General features: G+C 38.4%; 1 protein-coding gene across 1 annotated transcript in view; it reads left to right on the forward strand.

The window, feature by feature from the left end:
• Positions 1–138: 138 nt before the first annotated feature.
• The window catches only part of MAP2 (microtubule associated protein 2), a 293,387-nt gene continuing 275,315 nt past the window's right edge, over positions 139–18,210 (forward strand). The window contains exon 1 of the mRNA XM_023731221.1: positions 139–258. The gene's annotated coding sequence lies outside the window, so the exon portion shown is untranslated. The remainder of the gene's footprint in view (positions 259–18,210) is intronic.

Genomic DNA, 18,210 nt, shown 5'->3' on the forward strand with positions numbered 1-18,210 from the left:
GGGCGGGGCGGGGCGGCGGAGCTAGGAGCCAGCGCGGGCGTCGCTCCGGCTAGGCGGGCGCTGGGCGGCCGCGGCGGCAGTAGCAGCAGCATCCTCTCCTCCTTTTCTTCCCTTCTGCTCCTTTCTCTTCCTCCTTCTCCTTTTTCTTCTCCCCCTGCCCCGCCTGCCCCTTTTACTCCTTCCCCGGAGGGCTTTCTCTCTTCAAGTGTGGGAGCGGCGGCAGCGGCGACCGCGGATGCATCCAGTGTTTGCGTCCAGGTAAGAGCTCCGTCGCCACCTCTGGCTCTATGTAGGACGTCTGTCTTTCCTCTCCCTCGGTCTCTGAGTAAAGCGAAGCTCAGCCTGCAAGGGGACGGGAGTGGGGAGGGGGCTGTCTTGTCCTCTGTGCCTTGGAAACAGACACAGGTTGGCCAAATGTCCAGTCTCCCACCTGGCGGAAGCTTCAGTCCAGGCCTCTCCAGGTGTCACCACAGAGCGCTAGTACCTGGGCTCTAGCCTTGTAGAAGAGCGAGTGACTTTTTAGGTACCACTTTGAAGCGCCAGAAAACTTACCTCGGGCTACGTTATGCGTAATGAGAGCTAATATTATCTGAGCTGTGGAGAGACTGGGAGTGGGTCATTATACAAAGATAATGGAAAAAAGGAATTTGAGTGGAGTGTTTTTTTTTTTTTTTTGGTCCCATCCAGCTGTAGAGAACTGCACATCGACGAATGAGTGAGGGAAATCTTGTCACTTTAAAATCGTTTCCCTTGTACTTATCCAGAAACAGCTGGAAGGTGAAGATTGATAAATATTTATGCATTTAAGAAAATGAAGAACCAATGTCTAGTGGTGTTGGAGGGTGGGGCAGTAAGAAATGACTCGTGTTGAGCTTGCCCGTACACATAGGCTTTTCTTCTTTTTAGACGATAGGGCTGGAACGCTGCATCCACAGTCCATCTGTTCTTTTCAAAAGGCTTTGAGGGGGCTGCAGTGCTGGCTGCTTTCTTTCACCAACCTCGTCTTTTGTTTAAGGATGGAGATTTCAAGACTGTGTTCGAGAGCCCAGGAGAGAGAGAGAGAGAGGGAGTGTGTGTTTTGGGGGCTGGTAGGAAAGTGGCTCGAGTTAGAAAAACCATCCTTGAAAACTGGAAGTTGATGTTATTCTGCCTGGCCTGAGGCCTTCAGGATTTTGTCAGAAAATAAAAAGCTTTCATTAGCAACCCGTTTGTGACAACTGCTGTGTGCCATCTGCCATGAGCCCTTAGCATAATGCTTCCAGGACATAGACCCTTTAAAACAGAGTCAGTGTAAAGGTTTTTGTTTAAATGCATACACAGCAATACACACAAACATGCACAAACACACACACATATAATATACTGTATGCATAATGCTGCAAAAGGGAGTGGATATGTAAAAGACAGATCTTTTGAATTCATTTTGGGGAGCTTAGGGATTATGGTATGAATGAAATCTGTAATGCAAAACAAAAAACTATTGTTGGGAGGTGTATAATTTTGAATGTGAAACAAAGGGATTGATGAACGTTGGTAAGGAGCTAATTTAAATGCTAAAGGTATAATTTATTTTAAGATGATCAGCCCGGGAGAGGAAATAACTGCAAACTGAAATTGAGGTTTACAACCGCAGTGAGGCGGTGGAGAACAAAGCCTTTTTATGTGAGCCACGTTATGCAAAACGTCCCATGCTTGAGCTGCAGGTACCAGCCCAATTTAAAAGCATAGCTCTGTGACCCTGTCATTTTACTGAAGGTAATTAGGGTCTTTTTGGCAGTGAAAATAGATTGAATAAATAAAACCTCTTTAGAATGCTTTTGATTTTATGCTCAAGAGGAAGATAGCAGCCTTTTACCTGAATATGACACAAAACACCAGTTTAACTGGGCGATAGATGTCTGTATTTTGATAGGAATCCTTATGAATTTGTAAATCATGGATATTTCAATCACCTCAACACATACACACAAAACCCCTCCTCCAAAAAAAGGTGAAAGGCAGTTTTTAATAAACAAAAAATACTGTGCGTGTGTGTGTGTGTGTGTGTGTGTGTGTGTGTGTGTGTGAATGAGTGCATTGTAATATATCCTGGGAATTTTATCTGATTATCATAGGTTTACATCTGTACTCATGATTTATGTAATGTCAGAGCCATTGTGCCTTTAGGATCAGTGGTACATGCCGTTTATTTGTTCATGGTTGATTTAATTTAAATTTTTAATATTTCACAGTTTTCTATAATTTTATTTAATTTCCCAAAGGTTTTTTTTTTTTTCCTGTAAGAGAAAATTGCTTAACACATACACCTGGAGATATAAGTAATTTGAAAAATGAGCTTATTTTTAAAAAAATGAGATTTTGATTGCATGAAATTTCCTTTTCTGTTTCTCTCCTCTCATATATATATACTTATATATGTGTATTTTTTTTCCTTCTGGGCAAATAACCTGTTTCTTCCTGACTGTGCTCCTTTAAGCTTCTGGTTATTTCTAGGCTACCAAAAGCACAGCCAGTGTTCTCAGGAATTTCGAACTCAGGATTTGTTCCTTCTCTGCAGCAGTTCTCTCTCTGGATGACTTGTTTACAGCACCTTCTCAGGGAGGAGAGGGAGAAAGAATGTGCTGAGAGAGCAAGACCCAGTGAAACTGGTACAGCCATTACCTCATCATAGCAGGTACTTCAGATTCTTTGAGAGAGCAGACATCCTCTCAGTGGAAACCCAACACCAGGAGCACACCCATCTCAAAGGAAAAGCCCTTCTCTGCCCAGAGCAGCCTCTACTAATGTTGCTCTGCTGAGGTTAAAGGGATGTTTTCTCTTTCATGTATTTCTTTTCAGGGATCTTGAACTTGGCCAGAAATATGCAGCCAGAAATGAAATTTGGCACAGAATCCTCTAAGCCTGAAGGAATAATTTCATTCCTTTACCACTTTTGGTTTAAATCAATTTGCAAGTTTTCTGCACGTCAGAAGGGAGGAGGAGGAAAAATGCTTGTTGGTGTATTTTTGCATGTTTTCTTACGACCCGCTATAGTTTGTGTTGAGTTTTGCTAGCTATAAATTACATAACAGACTGGATTGCTATGCTTTTGGGAAATATAGTTGTGCTTTTGGCACTTAAAATGGTTATTACCTTCACTTTGATGCATAAGTGACAATATGTCTATCCCTAAATTATTCACTGAAGTCCATATGACCTAGGAAACCCACTTGGTGATTTTAATATTCAAGTTGATTACTCTGATTATTGAACTTTTTTCAGTGCTTAATTTCCACTTGACAGTAAGATAAAGAGTCTAATAATAGTTACAGTTGATGATAACATCATACCCAGATCAATACTATACTCCTTAATATTAAAAGTAGCCATTAGGTAAGTCACTAGTAAATGCATGAACCTGAAAATAACAGTTCTAAAACAATCCCAACCTCTCTTTCATGTCTGATACATCAATTAAAGATGCTAATAAGCTCTTTGGGTCATATCTGTTTCTCTCAGATGTGTTAATTCTTTTTAGTACTTTGATTCTCTCTGTGCTTTAATATTACTATTGCTTCAATCTACATAATCTAGGCCTTCCTTTTCATCTGTGGACAATATTTTGATCATTTCACTGATTTTTTTTTTCTTCCTTCATACCATTCTTTTTAGTTGCACATTTGAATGTTAGGCTTACTGTTGTCTAGGTCTTTTGGCTTCCACTCTGTTACTCTCTTGACACAGATTTAGCCTTTACCTTTTATTTAGGAGAGCGTTTATTCCCATTTATTTATTTATTCATTATACATCCGTTAAATTTCTACTGGATGCAAGATATCATACTGGGACCTATGTGGGGGAGATAACAAAAGACATAGCCAACAGGGTCTCTGGCTTTAAGGAATTTACAATAAAGCTGGAGTAATTTGTTTCTTTTATAATGGAGAATAAGATGTAGCATACAAATGAGTAGCTATTGCATTTCAGATATGACACGCAAGTGCTAGAGACTGCATTTGGACACAGAGGCAATGTCCCAGCATCTCATAGACAAGCTTTTATGCAGTAATCATATGAATGTCTCTTTGTTCCACGTATACCTTTTTTTAAAAAGAAAATTAGGGAGTGATAAAATATAACTTTTTTTTTTTTTTTACTGTTGACATATAATTATAAATAATAGTGTATAACTGTCTTTGAGTGTGTGTGTAACTGTTTGTGTTGGACTGCTAACCAAAAGGTTGGCAGTTTGAACCCTCCTATCAGCACCTCAGATGAAAGTCCTGGCAATCTGCTTCCGTAAGATTAAAACATAACAAACCCGATGCCATTGAGTCGTTCTGACTCATAGTGACCCTCTAGGACAAAGTAGAACTTCCCCATAGGGTTTCCATGGAGCAGCTGGTGAATTTGAACTGCGGGCCTTTTGGTTAGCAGCTGATGTCTTAACCACTGTGCTACCAGGGCTGCCTCCATAAAGATTACAGCCAAGAAAATCCTATGGAGCTCAGTTCTACTCCGTATGTAACACATGGGATTGCTGTGAGTTGGAATCGACTCAATGGCAATGAGTTTAGTTTTGCTTTTGGTATATCCAGACATAATGCAAGTACTAATAGTCTCTCAAATGCTTCCCTTATATACACATAAAGAAAGCTGTAAAAGGTCATGTCGTTAAATGCTGGAAAATACATGGAATTTCCAACTCAGAATATTCTGAGAAACAACTTTTGATATTCTTAAGGAATTATCAGTCCCTGGAATTGATTCCAGGCACCAAAAGCATCGGAAGAACTGTAAATTAAGAACTGCTACACAAAGGACCATAATCATGGGAGATGGTGTGTGTGAAAATTTGGGTGGGTGGGGAGGGGTAGAGGGTGATGAGGAACAAAAGCAAATGCTCAGCTGGTAATAGTTGTCCGTGTAGGAAGACGATGAGGCAGAGCCATAGAGATGAGGCTTTTTCTGAGTGGGTGGAGTGGGAAGAAATCTGTTGTTTGTCTACCTTGACAAAATATTTTGTCCCCATCCCTCCCCTGCCATTCCTTTGAACTAAGGCCATGAGTGTTTCCTTGTAAAGATTATACAGGATGCTCATGGGAGGCACTTCTGTAGTGAATTAAAAATTTTAAACAATGTGAATATGATTAGTTGACTTTTTATGAAAAACACTTTGAATCTAATCTTTCTTGTTCAAGAAAGACAGATTTTCCTTTGAGGGGTAGTACTTTATGATCCTTTTCACTTACACGTTTTAGTAAAAGCCTATGGAAATTTAGACAAAATAGAGAGCTCAGGTTTTCCTCTTTAAGTCTATTGTTAAGTTTATTATTGTGGACTTTGGGGAAAGTTTGAACAATTTGTTTTCTATTAAAATATACTAAAACCCACTGCTGATGAGTCAATTCTGACTCATGGCGACTCTATAGGACAGGGTAGAACTGCCCTGTAGAGTTTCCAAGGCTGTAAATCTTTATGGAAGCAGACTGCCACATCTTTCTCCCGCGGGGCGGCTGGTGGTTTCATACTGCTGACCTTTTGGTTAGCAGCCGAGAGCTTTAACCACTGTACCACCAGGGCTCCCTAAAACATATTTAAAAAAGAAAAACAAACCCATTTCTGTGGAGTAGATTCCAACCCTTTTGTTATGTTAATAAGCCTTTTACAAATAGACAAATAACATTTACTTATAAAATCACACAGCTTGCCTTTTTCCTTCCCTCCTTCCTTTTCTTCTTTTCGGACTTTCTTCTTGCCTCCCTCCCTTCCTCCCCTTTTCCCCTTCTTTCTTTTCTCTTCCTTTGTTCTTTCCTTTCAATTTGTTTTCACAAAAAATCATTGATCATTAGACAAATGATAATGTAGCCTGTTATTTTTATTGAACTCTTATTTCCCATTATATCTAAATTTCTCAACTAGCACGCGATTTCATCTAACTTCTCAGAGCTCCATCCCTATATTAGCTTTTACTTTGAACTTGCCCTTTATATCCTCAAAACCCAGAACAATCGTTTCCTTGTATACCAGTCCTTGATGAGGCTTCCTACCTCTAGAAAGCCTTTCTGAATCAAAAAGAAAAGCTAATGCCTTATTTCTTCCCATTAATTTGTACCCAAGTTTATCCAAGTTCCCTTATTGCTTGTCTCAAACTGTGTGTCCTCATTAACCTTTAGTTTAAAATTTTCTGCAAGCAAAAATGGTACAGCTAAACATATACAACTATTTTTTTCAAAGTAAAAAATTGGGTTAACAAACTGAGTTTTTATTATTTTATTTACAAGCTATCAAATAAAATGTTTTTTTTTTTTTTAATTAACTAGTCAATGTCATTACGTGTCAGGCAGTCATTTGTCTATATGTTAAGCTAGTTAACTGACTCCACAGATGTATAACTAATAAATTGAGTATCAACTACTATATGATCAATCAGGGCTGATCCACATTAATTTAGATTTAAATGTAATATTCCTAATTGCATTACTCTGTACAACATCATCTTCAGCCATCTTGAATCTACCTCAAAATTACCAAAATGCACAGTGCTTGGATATCCATGAGTATATTTCACCACATAACTGTGAATCCTTTAAATTTAAAGCAAACTCACAAGTAAAAACACAGACTGTTTGTTTGAGGGAAAATACTCATGTCAGTATAAACCCTTTACATTTATTTCTTAGTGGATTTATAGATGGCTAGTGTGTTGTATTGCTAATGGACTGCAGTGAAATTCTATAATGAATTGGTATGAAAGATGTTTCTCAGTTTTATTGACTAGTTAAGTATGATGTGGCATCATTTTCAATAGCATTAAGGAAATTAAATAATACTTAGGTGTGAAAATTTACTATTTTACTTGGATATTGTGCCTCTCAAAATTGTAATTTAGTCTTTAAGATTATACATTTTGAGTAGAGCAATATTTTAAACAAAATGCTGCCTATTTTTTATCGGTGTTTATATGAGATGCCACATTCTTTTTGTCCACTCTGTAAACTAAACAAGCAAAAGAGGCTTTAGAATTGTTTTGCATTTTTTAATTTAAATGTCATGTAGTGTAGCTAGGAAACATCTGATTCTTTAAGTAGCTACACTTACTTATTAGTTATTTAAACAATTATTTGCCATCTGTAGCATATCGTTTCTCTGCTCAGTGGACAAGAATATGAAAACTCATTACCTGTAACAACTAATTCAGCAACCAAACTTGTCTACCTTGGCTTCCACAAAGGGCTTATATGGTGGTGGTGGTGGTGGCATTGGGGGTGGGAGAGATGTCATGATACTTGAAGGCAGAGTTAGCCTTTTATATATATGTTTTTCTTCCCCCAGTGGAGATCAAATTGTTATGCAGTCAATTTGATTAAAGAAAATTAAAAGTTCTACAGTGATGTTCCACGAAGAGCCCTGGTGGTGTAATGATTAAGCGCTCGGCTGCTAACCCAAAGGTCATCAGTTCAAACCCACCAGCGGCTCCAAGGGAGAAAAGACCTGGCTATCTGCTCGCATAAAGATTACAGCTTAGGAAACCCTATGGGGCAGGTCTGCTCTGTCCTACTATGGGTTGGAATTTACTCCACGGCACACAACAACAGTATAGTGCATTAAGTGGCCTTTGGTGAAACTGTGGATTTTTTTTTTTTTAAGTTCTTATAGGTTTCAAACTCAGTCACTAATGTCATGATTTTTGTTTTGTCTTGCTTTGAGTAGGACCACATTAAATAGTGGTGGTCCATATCATAATTGAAAGTTATAAGAGCTTTATACAATCCTGGGTATTCTCACTGCCCTATTTCAGCCCCTTCCCAAAAGGTAATTAAGAAAGTGAAGTTTTTCATTAAAAAACAAAAGAACAACAACAACAGAAACTGTTATTGAAAATGAGTTAACTAATATTAAATAAAGTCTTCTCCTTTGCTTCCTAATATATTTATAGTCTGTATAATAGAATAGCTCTTTGTATTAATTTAATGGCTTAGAAGAATTGTCTGCTTACTCTTCTGGAAACATAAAATGTCATTAAATGTAGTCTTTACTTCTGTGTCTCTGCCTCATGACAGAAGGGGCATCTATTCTCAACACTTTATAATTACATATGAATTAGAGGATTTTTTGATGGGGAAGAGGAACCTTAGCAGGATGAAAATCTAATGTACGTGTAAGTGAATTGGGACAATGAGAGGTTAAGTGACTTACCTAAGGTATGAGGTTAGTAATGAAACCAGGCCTGAGACCCAGTTATTCAGTCTCAGCCTTGGTGTTTGATATGGATGCCAGCAACAACCATCTCACTCTGGCTCTCCATTCCCTATTCTGTTTATATTTTTCTTCTCTGAGCTAAAGGTGGAGTGAAGTGATAGTCATTCTTGCCCACCTTTGTGACTCAACTGTAACTTTCACATGGCTGTTAAAGAGGGAGGGATTCAGAATTCTAGGGCCATTCCAACAAGTTACATAGGTGGGCGGGACTGAATCTGAGTCAGGAAATCCTTATAAGGCTGCAGCTGCTGGGCAATTTCTGTGGCTTAGCTCTCTTAGGACTGAGGTTTAACCTTTCTGGGGATGTGTGCCCAGTCTCAAGGGATCTGGTAAACCAAAGAGCTTTTCACTGAGCTTGAATTATCCATACTGATGCCTCCAGCGTGATTGAGTCTGTGTTTAAATTTGGTCCTGCGTACAAGGAAAATTCAACAAAAATAGCCAGGTTGAAACTTTTTTCTGACCTATAGCACCATAAAATTTTCTAAAAAACAGCTTCCCTTTTGTGTTTCCTCCAGCTTTAACATTTTTTGGCTAAAGGAAGTAATCTAGGAAAGGCTGTGGGCCTCTGTTTGTGCGTTTCTCGCTTACCTTCCTACTCTGTATGTCTTCCTGGTTCTCTGCCTGCAGCTCTCTATCCCCCTTGTTTTTCGCTTCTTCCAGTGAGACAGCAAATTAAATGGGAATTAGGTGTTGCCATGGTTACTGTGTTCAGTAGTGATTCACCTGCACCCACGCTGCTTAGGCATTGTAGAGTCTTGAGTTGACAAATATTTCAAAGGCATGAGAGTATCTTGGAGGAAAGAAATTAAGTAGAAACCATTCTTAAACATTTAAAGAGAAACATATACCTAATCACTAAAAATTTAAACTGTACCACTGTCTAGGGAGTGAAAGAATTCTACTGTCACCCTTCTGATAGAGAATGTCATGGAGTATGTCCTAATTCTTTAGCTGAGCATGTTTAGTTACCCATCAGAATTGGAATGGCTGTTTTATTACTAAGTAGATAGAATATTAAAAAAACCAGTTGCTTTTAGTAAAGAATGCTTACCTTGAATATCAGTGCTCTTTTGAAGAACTATCAATATGGCATAAAATTGACAACAAAACCTCAAACCAAACCCACTATTGATTCCAACTCATAGCAACCCCATAGAGTTTCCAAGGCTGTAAATCTCTACGGAAGCAGACTGCCACGTCTTTCTCACTGGAAAGATTAGAAAGGAAGCTTAGGGTAAACAGTGAGTTTAGGTTAATGAGGGAGGAACAATTTTGGAAAGTAGGGTGAGAAGTGTCGCACAACTCGAAGAATGTAATCAATGTCACTGAATTGCACATGTAGAAATTGTTGAATTTGTGTATGTTCTGTGTGTATTCTCAACAACAACAAATAAAATAAATTATATTAAAAAAAAAAGTTGGTGTCAAGTTGATTCTGATTGCTGGTGACCTATGTGGGTCAGAGTAGAAATGTGCTCCATAGGGTTTTCAATGACTGATTTTTCAGAATTAGATTGCCAGGCCTTTCTTCAGAGGTACCTGTGGGTAGATTTGAACCTCCAACCTTTTGGTTAGCAGTTGAGCATATTAACCATATTATAATGTTTTCCATGCACATTGGTGAAAGAATGGGATGGGCATATTTTATTCCCTTGAAGTGTTTTTTTTGTTGTTTGTTTGTTTATTTTAAACCATAAATACAGGAAAAAAAGCCATTTTAATTGCACATCAGAAATATACACTTACTGAGTACAGAGCTTTTTAAAATAAGATATTCTTTGCTCTTATTCTTAGATGTGGTTTATTGAATTCCATACTCTGGATATCTAAAGTCTGTAAAAAATTGAATAATACATTTTAGTAAATTATGCACTTATTTGAGAAGGACTCACTCTCTCTATTTCTCTTCCATTTAAATATCAGGCTAGGAGCCCTGGTGGTGCAGTGGTTAAAAGATCGACTGCTAACCAAAAGGTTGGCAGTCTGAACCCACGAGCCTCTCCTTGGAAACCCTATGGGACGGTTCTACTCTGTTCTATAAGGTTGCTATGAGTCCGAATCAACTCGACGACAACAAGTTTTTTTTTGGTTTAGTTAACCTCAAGTATTTATAACACCATGGTCCATGATTTATGTATTTAGCTAATAGTTATTGGACCCCTAATAAACAACAGACATTTTTGTAAGTGTGAAGGATATTGTGACAAGCCATGTGGATTCCAGCCCTGATGGAGTTTACAGTCTGTTAGCAGAAGACAGAAATTAACAAGTAAAACAATAAGTGAATGAAAATTTCAAACACAAATAAATCCTGTAAGGAATGTAAAACAAAATCATATGGTAGAGACTGATTGGGATGGTGTTCTTGTCTCTTCCAGCTTCTGGCAGCCCCAGGTATCTCTTGGCATTGCCTAGCTCATAGATGTATCTCATGTGGCCCCCTGTGTGACTGTCTCCACATCTGTTCTTTTTTATAAGAAGCCACTCAGAAAGGATTAGGACCCACTCTACTCCGTTATGACCTCCATAGCTTAACTGACAACACCTTCAAAGAAAGAATCTGTTCCCAAACAAGGTCACTTTCACAGGTACTGGGATTAGGCCTTCAAGATATCTTTTTGTGGGACACAATTCAATCATAACAGATGGGATACGCTCCCTTTGGAGACGTGACTAATGTGAAGTAGCCAACCAAAAAACCAAACCTGTTGCTGTCGAGCTGATTCCGACTCACAGTGACCCTAAAGGACAGAGTAGAACTGCCCCATAGGGTTTCAAAGAGTGACTGGTGGATTCAAACTGCTGACTTTTTAGTTAGTAGCTGAGCTCTTAACTGCTGTGCCACCAGGTCTCTGTGAAGTAGCCAGCCCTATTAATATCTGGAGGAAGAGTTTTCAAGCCAGCGGAAACAGCAAAGGTGAAGGCCTTGAGTCAGGAAGAAGCATGGCATATCTGAGAAACAGATAACAAGCTAATAGTATTGGAGTCTAATGAACATGGTGGAGGGTGGTAAAACAGGAGAACAGAGTGGAGGGCAGGTCCAGGTCATGGAGGTCCTCTTGACTATGATAAAGAGGTTGACTTTTATTTAATTTGCATTATACTCTAATTTTGAGGTTAAAAAACAACAACAACAACAACAAAAAAAAAAACCCATTGCTGTTGAATCTTTTCCAACTCATAGCGACCCTATAGGACAGAGGAGAACTGCCCCATAGGGTTTCTAAGGAGCACCTGGTAGATTTGAACTGCCAACCTTTTGGTTAGCAGCCAAACTCTTAACCACTATTCCACTAGGGTTTCCAATTTTGAGTAGGAGCAGAAAGTATTTGAGACTCTCATAAAAGCTTTCAAAGCTTAATTATATCTTCTAAATCCCTCTGGATATATCTGTATCTTATTCACTAATGTGTTAAATCACAAGAGAGAAATAATTTAGAAAATCAGAAATCAGTGGTGAAGACAAGGTTAAATTTTGAGTAACCCAATCTGATATAATGCTGTAAATAAAGGTAACCCAAATTCTGTCATTTTCTTTGGATTCTGGAGAATTACATGTATAAGTAGTTTTAGTCCCCTATAGTCTTTTTGAACCTAAGGCAAGTTATTTCTATGTATTAATATTTTTACTTTTCTGAAGAAGATGGATATTTTTTTAATAAGCCAACAGGGACCTGAAAGAAAAATTAATTTAAAAAACAACTAAATTGGGGAAAGTACTTATCCATATATGAGAAATATAATCCCGAAAATTCTTCCACTTTCAATATGAGTGTGCGTTTTGTCTTATTTTCTCGCAGCAACTTTAGTTGTAAACAAGCTCAGGTGCAGACAGCAAACAACATGGCATTGAAATGTATAAATACATAACAATGCACCACACATTTTGCCCCTTAGAGGTCGTGCTCCTAAATCTCTTTAGAATTTGGTAAATGAGCCAATCCGATTTCATGGTGATCTTGGATTATCTGTGAAATTAATCATCAGTGTATCTCTTCATGCACATGCATATGCATATATATTGCTTAGACTAAAATATTTAATGCCCTTTTCAGATATAGAGTTAGTGTAATGCTCTGTTGAACTTAACATTAAACAGAGTTTGATTATATTTTTGCATAATTCAAAGCTGTTTATTTTTCTTCTAGGTATTTTCTCGATAGAAAACAAAAATACTAATTTTTTTATTCCTTCATGTAATGTTATTTACAGGACATTTTCAAATATCACAGAATATAAAAGAAATTAGTATTTTTATTACATAATGAAGTATTTAATTGCTGTGGATTTCTCTTCAAGTTATTTTCCCTCACTTCCATTTGGTTTTGTCTTAAGGATTGATTTGTGATATAAATTGCTTTAATGTGAAAAAAAAAAAATCTCTCCCAGACTTGAAATTATTCAACAAAAAATATGAATAACAAACCAACACTAATTCAAATATATATATGAAATTCTGAATAGTGTTCTTGGAATTATATTCAAATATGGACTTTTTAATATTGAGAAGTCACTAAACATGAAAAACCAAAAAAAACTAAACCTGTTGGCGTTGAGTTGATTTCAACTCATTTCAAAGGATTAATGAAGAGACTTTAAAAAGAAACAAGAAAGGAATTAATTTCCTCCTATGTATACAACCATGCTTGTGTTAATAATAAAATATATAATATGTGAGACCCAAGATATAATAATAATATTAAAGAGAATTTAATGCTCAGTAAGATAAATGGTAAAGAATAATGTCTTAGTTATCTAGTGCTGCTACAACAGAAATACCACAAGTGGATGGCTTTAAGAAATTTATTTTCTAACAGTTTAGGAGGCTAGAAGTCCGAATTCAGGGCACCAGCTCTAAGGGAAGACTTCCTTTCCTTGTCGGCTCTGGAGGAAGGTCCTTGTCTCTTTGAATTTATGCTCCTGGGTGATCTTCATGTGGCTTGGCACCTCTCTTTCCCTTTGGCCCCCAAAATTCATGTCCTTGCTACATGCAAAACACATTCATCCCTTCATATCATTCCAAAAGTCTTAAATCAACTCTGAGTCTAAAATCTCATCTTCTGAAACATCTAAATGAAATATGGGTGAGACTTTAGGCATATTCCATTCTGAGGCAAAATTCCTCTTCATCTGTGAACCTGTGAAATCTAGAATACAATCTACCTGTTTCCAAAGTACAATGGTGAAAGAGGCACGAGGTAAACATTTCAATTACAAATGGGAGAAATTGGAGGGAAAGAAGGGATAACAGGCACCAAGCAAGCCCAACACCTAGCAGAACAATTACGTTAGCTCTCAAGGACTGAAAATAATCCTCTCTTCTCTGAGGCTGTCTGAGTGTTCGCCAAGCCCTCTGGATTCTGGGTGGAGGCCCCTCGACCTTGGGCTTCAGCTCTGCTGTCCAGGCCCTCTGGGATGGCAACTCTGCTCCCTCAGCTTTGGGGCCCCCCCATTCTCTTAGTCCATCTGAGTGGCGACCCTAACCCGCTCAGCCCCCCACAGGTCCCATTCCTCTGCCCTTTCGGTATGGCAGCCCTGCCCCCTCAGCTTTGGGCAGTGGCCCCATCCCCCTGGCACACGTTAAGAAGATCCGACTGTTTGAGACCTAGGAGGCTGTGGCCCAACCCTTGGAAACTGAGAAGGCCCTGCTTCCTGTGCTCCTTCCAACAGTTCCGCTGATCCCCAAGCTACTCCAGGGATGGTCCTTTTCTTTTCCTGGAGGACAACAGATGTATCTCCTTTGGCCTGTTCCCTACCTGTAGAATTCCCTTTCAGTCTAAGCTCATGGGTTTTCTGCTTTGGTAGCTGGTTAGATCCATCAGTCACAGGCTTAATCTCTTTAACAGAAGATTGTATAGCCACATCCTTGGTAACATTCTAGGATATGTGTCCTTAGTTTGTATAACAGAATTTTCCAAATTGTTAAGTTTTGCTTTCATTTTGCACAGTTCATATTTAAGTCCATCTCTTTCCTCTTGCATTTTACTCTCAGTGGAAAAGAAACCATGAAGCCCCTTTAAGATCTTGCTTAGAAATTTCCTCAGTTAGATATCCAACTTTATCACTTACAAGTTCTACCTTCCACCAAACATTTTGACATAATTCACACAAGTTCTTTGCCACTGCATAAAAAGCATCGCCCTTTCTCCATTGTCCAATCACATATTCATCATTTTCTTTTAAAGTCTCACCAGAAGCATAATTAATATCCACATTTCTAGCAACATTCTGTTGCTCATGCTGTATGTATTCTCTAATAAAGATTTTCTCTCTAGCTCTGTTCGCTTCCTTCTGAGCCCTCACCATGATTGCCTTTGGTGTCCGTAATTCTACCAGCAGACTCTTCAAGGTAATCTAGGCTTTTACTGTCAGGGCCCCTGTGGCGAAGTGGTTGAGCATTCAGCTGCTAACCGAAAGATGGGCAGTTCGAATCCACTAGCCACTCCTTGGAAACCTTAGGGGGCAAACTCTTCCAGCCTCTACCCATTACCCAATTCCGAAACTACTTCCATATTGTAGGTATTTGTTAGAGCAGCACCCCCCACTTCTCTGTACCAAATTCGGTCTTAGTTATTTAGTACTGCTATAACAGAAATATCACAGATAGATGGCTTTAACACACAGAAATTTATTTTCTCAGAGTTTAGAAGGATAGAAGTCCGAATTCAGGGTGTCACCTCTACGGGAAGTCTTTCTCTGTTGGCTCTGGAGGAAGGTCCTTATCTCTTCAGCTTCTGCTTCCTGGTTCCTTGGAGATCTCCATGTGTCTTGGCACCCATCTTACCCCAGAATTCCTTTCCTCCCTTGTTCAATCCCTTACATCTCAAAAGAGATTGACTCAAGATACAACCTACATTAATCCTGACTCTTTAACATAACAAAGAACTCATTACCAAATGGGAGTATACCCACAGGCATAGGGGTTATGATTTACAACACACATTTTTGGGAGATAAAATTTAATCCCTAATGAATAGTATGTCCTATAAGTACTATAATTCAGAGGAGGCAGATTAGTCACCATGTACTGACCTGACAGCAAAAGACTTCATGTGGAAAATAGGATGTAGAGTGGCTGCATAAGTTGCTGGGTTTGGAAAAGCACTCCAGGTAGGACAATGGCAAAAGGAAAGGACTGAAGTGACAATGAGCAAGGCAAACCAGATTGACTGCAGTGAAAAGTTCCTTTTGGAGAAGAACGGTAAATGGGTGGGTGGTCTCGGATTTTTTGTTGTTACTTGTTGTAGAGTTGATTCTGAGTCATGGTGACCCCATGTGTTACGGAGTAGAATTGCTCCATTTGGTTTTCTTGGCTGTAATCTTAACAGAAACAGATCTCCAGGCCTTTTCTTCTGTGGTGCCACTGAGTGGGTTCGAACCTGCTGTTGTTGTTGGTTGCTGTTGAGTCGACCCGACTCTTGGCGACCGTATGTGTGCAGGCATGTCTTCCAAGGTGCCTCTGAGTGGTTTTGAACTGCTTGTGCCACCCAGGGACTTTTTGGTAACTTAAAGAGTCTATAAATAAACACTTAACACTAATCTACCCATTTAAAATACTTGTGGGAGGAAACATATATGTGAAACCCTTAAATAAGAGCCAAACATAATGTGATTATGTGTTAAAATGAGTGATACTAATATTCAGAACCTTTGGGAAGGTGAAACTGAGGCAAAGCTTTGGGAAAAGGTTGATACAAGTCCATACACTTTGTAGATTATATTTTCCTTCCCATAGCTGGTATGGATTTTAAAAATTAAAAAGGACAAAGTTGTTTTTGAAAAAAATATGTTGCATTAGAAAGGCAATAAAATGTTTTTTTTCACTAATATATGTGTATGCATATATTTATATATATGCATATATATGTATGTATATGTATATATATTTATTTATAATTCTGTATTTTCTTTGTATAATAAGTCTTAAAATGATCCATCAGAAATTGTATGGATAAAACATTTCTCATTTAAATTTCTTGTCATCAGCAGATGATCTACAAATGTCCATTTAAATTCTCTGAGAATGTTTTCCACTTGAAATGTAAGTCCTTTGGAAGACATGATGCTTTGGAAAAGGAAGGGCAAATGAAGGAGTTGTGCCCAAAGGATTTATTGTACTGTTTTTCAAAGCGGAGGCCAGCTGTTTTGGAACCAGAATTAAAATGTAAATTATCAAAGGGGAATAATGAGAGCCATTCCTTTCAGACAATGCCCAGTGCAATCAGAGTAAGAAAGGGTTTGGGGAGATTTTCTACTATGCACAAGTCACGAATGATGAACTGAAAGACTGGGAGGAAAGTGATTTACAAGGAACTAAATGGACACAACCCACGGATTGTCTAGTACTCCGGGCAGTTGAATTAATTGAGGAGCAGACTTTCAATTCTGCTGGGACTGAATCCAAATCAGAAGATAACTGTGCATGGAACTTAGGAAGTCAATGCTTCAATATCATAGCATGACTGTAAATTGAAATACATTGCTGGCATGAGTTACATTTCAATTCATGTGGTTTTATGAATCAAAACAGAGGTCTTTTAGTACGTTGCAGGCAGTCAGTGCCACATGGGAACAAACTAGAAAGATTATGCATGAGTTTGGTCAGGGCTTTCTATATTAACTGTAGGACAAAAAACAATAAATGCTTTCAAATCCAAGGATTTTCACAAATAAATTAGTTTTTATTATATTTTTTGTTCAAATTTGACTAGCTGCTTCAAAAAGGTTGAAGTATTTTAACCAGGATTGTACATAATTGTACAGATACACATTCATTTGAGCTGACCTTGTAAATGTAATATATAATATCAGTCAGACATTATGGCTCCGTATGAAGAAATGAAATATCTGTGATTAAAAAATAGCTGTAAATATTGTATTGATTTATAATTGGGCTTTACACAAATAAAGCTATTAAAGTGAGGGAGTAAAAGAACTTTATCCTGTATATTTTTGGGGTGTGGGGGCCTTATACACTTTTTGATATAACATTGATCAAGGATTTTGCCTTTTATGTAACCATAAAGTTTATATGGGCTGGTGAACCAATTTTTATAGTATCCAAATGGATAAAGACCAGATTCGCTTAATGAATGAAATAATAAGGGATTTGATTAGCAAATGCTTGATTACTAGCTTAAATTTTAGCATCCCCCCCAGCCCCTTCCGTGCTCAGTGTTTTGCTAGGATATGTGACTCATTTTTCTGTACATACTTGTTCTGGTTACTCATGTCCATTTTCAAAGCTTCAGCAACTATCTGTATACTGACAACTCCCAAATCTGTATCTCTGTCTTGGACCTCTTCCCTGATAATCAGACTCATATACCCCACTGCCAGCCAGGTGGCTCCACTTGGGCCCAGTAGGTTCCTGAAACTGAATGTGTTCGTTAGTAAACTTATTTCAACATATACCCTGCCATTCTTCTTATTTGTTGTTGTTGTTAGGTGCTGTCGAGTCAGTTCTGACTCATAGCGACCCTATATACAACAGAATGAAATACCTCCCAGTCCTGTGCCATCCTCACAATCGTTGCTATGTTTGAGCCCATTGCTGCAGCCACTGTGTCAGTCTATCTCACTGAGGGTCTTCCTCTTTTTCGCTGACCCTCTACTTTACCAAGCATGACGTCCTTCTCCAGGGAATGGTATCTCCTGATAAATGTCCAAAGTACATGAGAACAAGTCTTGCCATCCTCACTTCTAAGGAGCATTCTGGCTGTACTTCTTCCAAGACAGATTTGTTCATTCTTCTGGCAGTCTATGGTATATTCAGTATTCTTCGCCAACAACATAATTCAAATGAATCAATTCTTCTTGTTTGGTCTTCCTTATTCATTGTCCAGCTTTCCCAGGCTTATGAGGTGATTGAAAATACCATGGCTTGGGTCAGGCACACTTTAGTCCTTCAAGTGACATCTTTGCTTTTTAACACTTTAAAGAGTTCTTTTGCAGCAGATTTGCCCA

This window comes from Trichechus manatus, unplaced genomic scaffold, assembly GCF_000243295.1.
Source record: "Trichechus manatus latirostris isolate Lorelei unplaced genomic scaffold, TriManLat1.0 scaffold00041, whole genome shotgun sequence".
NCBI lineage: Eukaryota > Metazoa > Chordata > Mammalia > Sirenia > Trichechidae > Trichechus > Trichechus manatus.